Source organism: Galleria mellonella, unplaced genomic scaffold (assembly GCF_026898425.1).
Source record: "Galleria mellonella isolate WM207_F2 unplaced genomic scaffold, CSIRO_AGI_GalMel_v1 utg1917, whole genome shotgun sequence".
NCBI lineage: Eukaryota > Metazoa > Arthropoda > Insecta > Lepidoptera > Pyralidae > Galleria > Galleria mellonella.
The window spans coordinates 845,572-851,571 of NW_026442031.1; the positions used below are offsets into that span (position 1 = coordinate 845,572).

Here is a 6,000-nt window from a genome sequence, read left to right on the forward strand (position 1 = left end):
ATTGCTAGCAATATACCCAACCAGGACCTCCTCGCGGTTCCCCCTGGAAACTATCATGATTAATTCCTGATAAATTCATCATGATGGGCTAACTGACCTGTTTTCATTCTCATCTATCACCCTTCACTGGTGCTCCGCCAGCGTATCCCGTTAGCGCAGGCGGGGTTACCATACCATTTTCACCCATAAAAAAAATACCTTACAGCGTATTGCGTCCCGTAACTATGTCGTGAACGATGTACGTGTATTATGCGTGAAGTAATTTTCCTACCAATCGCGTCGCTCAGTTGTTTGGTAGGCAATTGCTAAATTGAGCAGAACGCTTTTTGCCCGCAGTCGTTCGCAGATAATTAATTGGATTGTTTATTGCCTCTCGCTCGTCGGCGAACCGTGGATATTAAGCAAAAACATAGCAGCCGCCATGTTGTCGAGTTAAACACAAGCCCCACTAGAAATGTGGCAGTTTTATGTGACCTCCAAATGGAAGTATAACTATGTATATACCATAGTTAGAGGTGGATTATCCATAAGGCAAAGTAGGCATGTGGCTAGGGGAGCGACGTTACAAAAGTGCGTGCGCGCGGAATATTTAAAGAAAAGAAAAAAAATATACGCTGGCGGGGGCACCAGTGAAAGATGATAAGGTGAGAATAAAAAGGCAGGTAAGTTAGCCCATCGTGATGAATACACTTGGAATTCAGCACGATAGTTTCCGGGTGGGAGGAGGGTCGCGTGGAGGTCGACCCGACAGGGTATATTGCTAACAATGGGATTGGTAGTCCGCTTTACTAACCCCCCCCCCCCTCTCTATAGGCGACGGTTATACCACTTTCCATCAGGTGGGCCGTCAGATTGATTGATGAGCTCCCTGCCGAGGTTTTCTCAAGACACTACAGTATGGGGTTCTTCAAAAGGGGGGTAAAGAGGTTTCTTCAGAGTCAGCAACGCGCGCATTAAAATCTAAGCAAAGACCCCTAGATAGATGGTATTGCAATTTATTTGCATTACTTGTTCGTAATACACAGCAAAAGAGACAAAAGAATAAAAATAAAAAAGCACAAATAAAAAAACCAAAATACAAAAACAAAATACTTACCATCAGGTAACACAAAATGGTCACGTAGTTTATTGCTTTGTTTAAAAGAGCAAAACACTGATATTCCAAGAGTCAGTGGAAACTTTTCATTAAAAATTTACAATATATATATATATATATATATATATATATATATATATATATATATATATATATATATACATATACATACATACATACACACAAATAAACTGCATTGTATGTGTCCAGATACTTGACATTAACATAAATAAATAAATAACAGATACCATTAGATGAGGGGTAGTCAGAGATCACTTTCTGTCACATTCAGATATTCAGATATTCCTAAAAGGCTTGCAACACACCTGCTTACTGCTGTTGCGAGTATATGGGTGGCAGTAATCACTTACCATCAGGTGAGCCACATGCTCATTTTTCTCCGGTGTTTTTTAAAAAAAAAAAACTCATTCACCGAATTCCAAACAACCAAATATATACAACCTTTTTGTTGTCGAAGGGATTTACTTTTGTCTCGGACTAGTTCGTTATTAATTTTTTGACAATGGTAATTGCCGTTTTTGTTTGCAAACAAAAAAAACAACTTTTTGCAAAACGAAATCGCCTCGAAGTACTAGGTGAGCAGCGTTCTTGAAAAAGGAGAAATTTTTGATTTCGTTTAAAATAGAATTTTTAAAGCATTGTAACAAAGTTTATTTTTATTTCTTAATTTCACTTTCTTTTGTCGTCTCTCGAGCGTTCTCACATAACAATAGAAGTGAAATGTAAACCTTATTTCAATAAGCATAAAACTCAATTTTAACCGTGGTCAGAATCTGAAGGCCTACCATGAAATATTTTCCGATATTTCGGGACGAACGAAACAGAAATTTGATGTTAAAATTACATAATACGTGCCGTTTAAAATTATTAAAAATGTTAAAATATCGCTCCTCTGGACTATTAGGATAGGATTTATGATGAACGAAATGTTTAACTCCATTTACTGGGTCGATTTCGGTACAAACAAAAACACGAAATTGAGCCCGGAAATTCGGAATTTCATTTCATGGTAGACCACCTGCTCTCCTGTTCGAGCCAGTCTATAAGAACAGACATGACACTTAAAAAAATTTAGCCATATTTTTTTTCGTCCATTGTTTCCGAAATAATAAACATTTTTGTAGTCGAAGGGATTTACTAACTCGGAAGTTCGTTTCACATTAATTTTGCAACAATGGTAACTGTCTTTGTTTGTGAAACAAAAACTATTTGTTGCGAAGCTACTTATCGATCCACTCGTAGACATACTAGATATTCTGCGTTCTAAATTTAAATACAGGCATGAGTAATGTCGGTCTCGCTCCGATATCTATATATTGGGTTATTTCTGAACATTATTCCTTTTTGTTCTTTTGCAACACAGGGGGCAAACGAGCATGCGGCTCACCTGATGGTAAGTGACTCTAAGTGATGGTAAGTGACCGCTCATGATCACCCACAACACCACAGCCTTGCAACATCTGTGTTTGCATGATTGTATTTCAGTTTGAAGGGTGGGATATGGCGTGAATTTACTGGGTACAGAGGAATAACACCTGAGTCCTTAGAAATGGCAACGCATGGGGGGTATCATGGGTGAAACAGTATACTCTGGTATGTGCACGGTACTGCTCATGTCTATAGGCGACAGTTACCACTTTCCATCAGGTGGAAATTTTTCGCCTTACCACGATCGATTGGACTAAATAGTCGCGATCGACCGGTAGGTCAACCCTGCTATACGGTTATATTTTTTTTTAATAGATGTAATTGGAATGACAGACTCGCCTGCGCTAACGGTATACGCTGGCGGGGCGCCAGTGAAGGGTGATCGATGAGAAAGAAAACAGGCCAGTTAGCCCACCGTGATGAATTCATGAGGAATTAACCATGTTAGTTTCCAGGAGCCGTGTGGAGGTCGATCTGGTTGGGTGTATTGCTAGGAATCGGATTCTTAGTCTCCATTACTAACAATTCCTTTTCCCCCTATATTACATATTAGGTAGGCACATACAGTTTGATAAAATGTATTGAACCAATCGTAACCACAACCACAAATTGATTGTAATTTTATATTGTAATTATAACATACATACATAATTGTTTTTTTAAATTTATTATCGTCATTTAATGAACAGGCAGATATTTATTTATTACTTATTTATTCATTAGTACATATATGTGTACATGGCGGACTTAATGCTTAAAGCATTCTCTCCCAGTCAACCGTAGGGAAGTGTCAGAATACTCGAATTTTTTTTTTTTTTTTTTTTTTATAAAACTTAGAATGGCAAACAAGCTGACGGCCCACCTGATGGTAAGTGGTAACCGTCGCCTATCAGTACCATGGACATGCGGTACAAAAATGAAATTGTTACAATTCCTTGTTATTCCTCTGTACCCAGTAAATTCACGCCATATCCCACCCTTCAAACCGAAACACAGTTATAAAACCTACTATGTCTATTATAGATAAATAAATATCAAGTTTTAAATAAATATACATAAATAGATACATTTATTAATCAAGTACCTATGATAAAGGCGGCTCATAAACTCTTAACACTAGGTGAGTTACAATGAACCGAAATTGCAAATTTTCGGATGTCTTATTGTGTTTTTCTTCATACCTAATGGGCCTAGTGAATTGTACTTAACATTTCGTTAGTCATAAATCGATATTTTAACATTTTTAAACGGTATGTATTATGTAATTTGAACATCAAATTTGTGTATCGGTCCGTCCCGAAATATCGGAAAACATTTCATGGTAGGCCCACGGACAGGTTGTTTATTACTGAACATGGGACCCCCCATGCGAGTATTTAATTATAATTAGATATTTACTATAAAATTAACTATAATTTTAAAGTTTATTTAAGCAAATACAGTTATAAAGTTATTAATTAGACACTTGGCTGTTAAAAATGTATATTTTTCGGAGATATTTTTAAAATTGAAAAATAAACCTAATACCAAGCAAGTAGGTTTTTTTTTGATGGTATGGTAACCCCGCCTGCGCTAACGGGATACGCTGGCGGAGCACCAGTGAAGGGTGATACATGAGAATGAAAACAGGCCAGTTAGCCCATCATGATGAATTCATCTGGAATTAACCATGATAGTTTCCAGGGGGAACCGCGAGGAGGTCGACCTGGTTGGGTATATTGCTAGCTATAGGGTTCTCAGTCTTCATTACTAACAATCCCTTTCCCCCCTCATCATCATATTATAAAAATAAGTAGATACTTAAAACACTTTACTGATTATAAATTTAAAATAGGCACACGAGATGTTTCACTTCTCAAGGTGACCAGAAGTATACATAATATGCCGTAGTGCCTCATAGTACCAGACGCCATTGTTGTGCTTGCATAAGTTTATGTACATAAACTTAAGTACTGACTTAAATAAACCGACAAGTACCTATCACTTTCGGTTGAGAGTGAAGTCAACATAGGTTAACTGTACTTAACTTATACATATATTTTACTTACAAGTATCTCTCACGCTACACCAATCACCTCCGTCGAGACGTATGCATACAATTGATAACACGTTTGTCAATAACAGAGATCAGTTTTATCACAAGCACAACACTAGATTCTCCCGTTGGATCCTTATCGATTTATCAGTAGAGATCGCGATACGGTATCGGTACGTGCGTATAAAGCGAAGCGCGCGGGTGCACTGCCGGCGCGGCGGGCCGGCCCTCGGGGCCACCGGCGGCCCCCGCCCCGGGGCGGGGCCACGCCCCCGCCTCCTCGGAAAATCTTTTGCACGAGAAAAGCGCTTTCCATAAATCGCCACTCGCGATTCAGATGCGAATGGCGGAAAGGGTGCATCGTAGTGCGACGCGGCGCCGCGTGGAGCGGGCACGGGTCCGCGGGTCCGCGGGCGGGGCTGGGCGGCGTGGTCGCGAATGGGCGCCGCGCCACGAGATTTATGGCGGGGTTAGTTTTCGGTTAATGGAATTAGTGCTACGTTTTTGTTTATGGACACTCGGCGTCGTAATCAATCGTGGCCCTCGCCGCCCGCGACCCCGCGACGCCGCCGCCCCACCTTACGCGCGTCGAATTAATTGGTAACCCACCAATTGCTCTATATCAATCCAGACATTAATTGACTCCGGTCATTATACCGAGGCTTTTGCGTACACCGAGATGTTCTAGTACCTACGCACCGATTACCCGAATACCTTTATAATTAATACTTCCTTAATGGAAATATGGCCCGTAACGGTAGGTACGTAGGTTTTAAATCGCTAGAACAACTTTGTAGTTAAATTTCGGAAATATTTCCCACGAGAAATTTAACTATACACATGCATATGTTACGTACGAAGTAATTTCGTGTCATTTTCATTCAGAAGCGAACAGAGTCGTATATTTAAACGCACTGTTATAATGGAGTGATACCCGCCATGTTCATAGTAAGCGCCATGTTCAAAAAGATCTAAGTACTTAGTACCTACAAGGCAATAGGTCCCGATAGCTATGGACTGTTGTTTATGCGGGTGGTCTATATGTTACAGTGGACAATTCTGTGCCTCTAGTGAGAAAGAATATAACTCAAATTATAGCCTTTTTCTTTTTTAGGCTACTTTAAATAAGCAAATTTTTCTCTTTCGAATGGTATAAGAATCGTAACGATATCATTAAAAACAATAGAGATAGTAAACATGTAAAAGGCTACAATTAACAAAATATTTGTGGTAAAAAAGTCATAATTAGAAATAAAACTACAATATTTTACAAAAATAGTGCCAAAAATGACAAGATACTTAGAACCACCCTTTAAATATGAATTTATTTTTGTGTAAAATGAATCAGTTCGATTTGAACCCTTTTACACCATTTAATAGCGATTATTTTTTTATAGCGTAACATACACAACATTGTTTT

The 6,000-nt window shown here is 39.0% G+C and overlaps 1 protein-coding gene across 2 annotated transcripts in view; it reads right to left on the bottom strand.

Moving 5' to 3' along the window:
- LOC113520067 (GATA-binding factor A-like) overlaps nt 1–4,800 on the bottom strand; it is a 106,009-nt gene extending 101,209 nt beyond the window's left edge. For both annotated transcript variants that reach the window (XM_052894157.1, XM_052894156.1), the window contains exon 1: nt 4,594–4,800. The gene's annotated coding sequence lies outside the window, so the exon portion shown is untranslated. The remainder of the gene's footprint in view (nt 1–4,593) is intronic.
- Nucleotides 4,801–6,000: the final 1,200 nt, after the last annotated feature.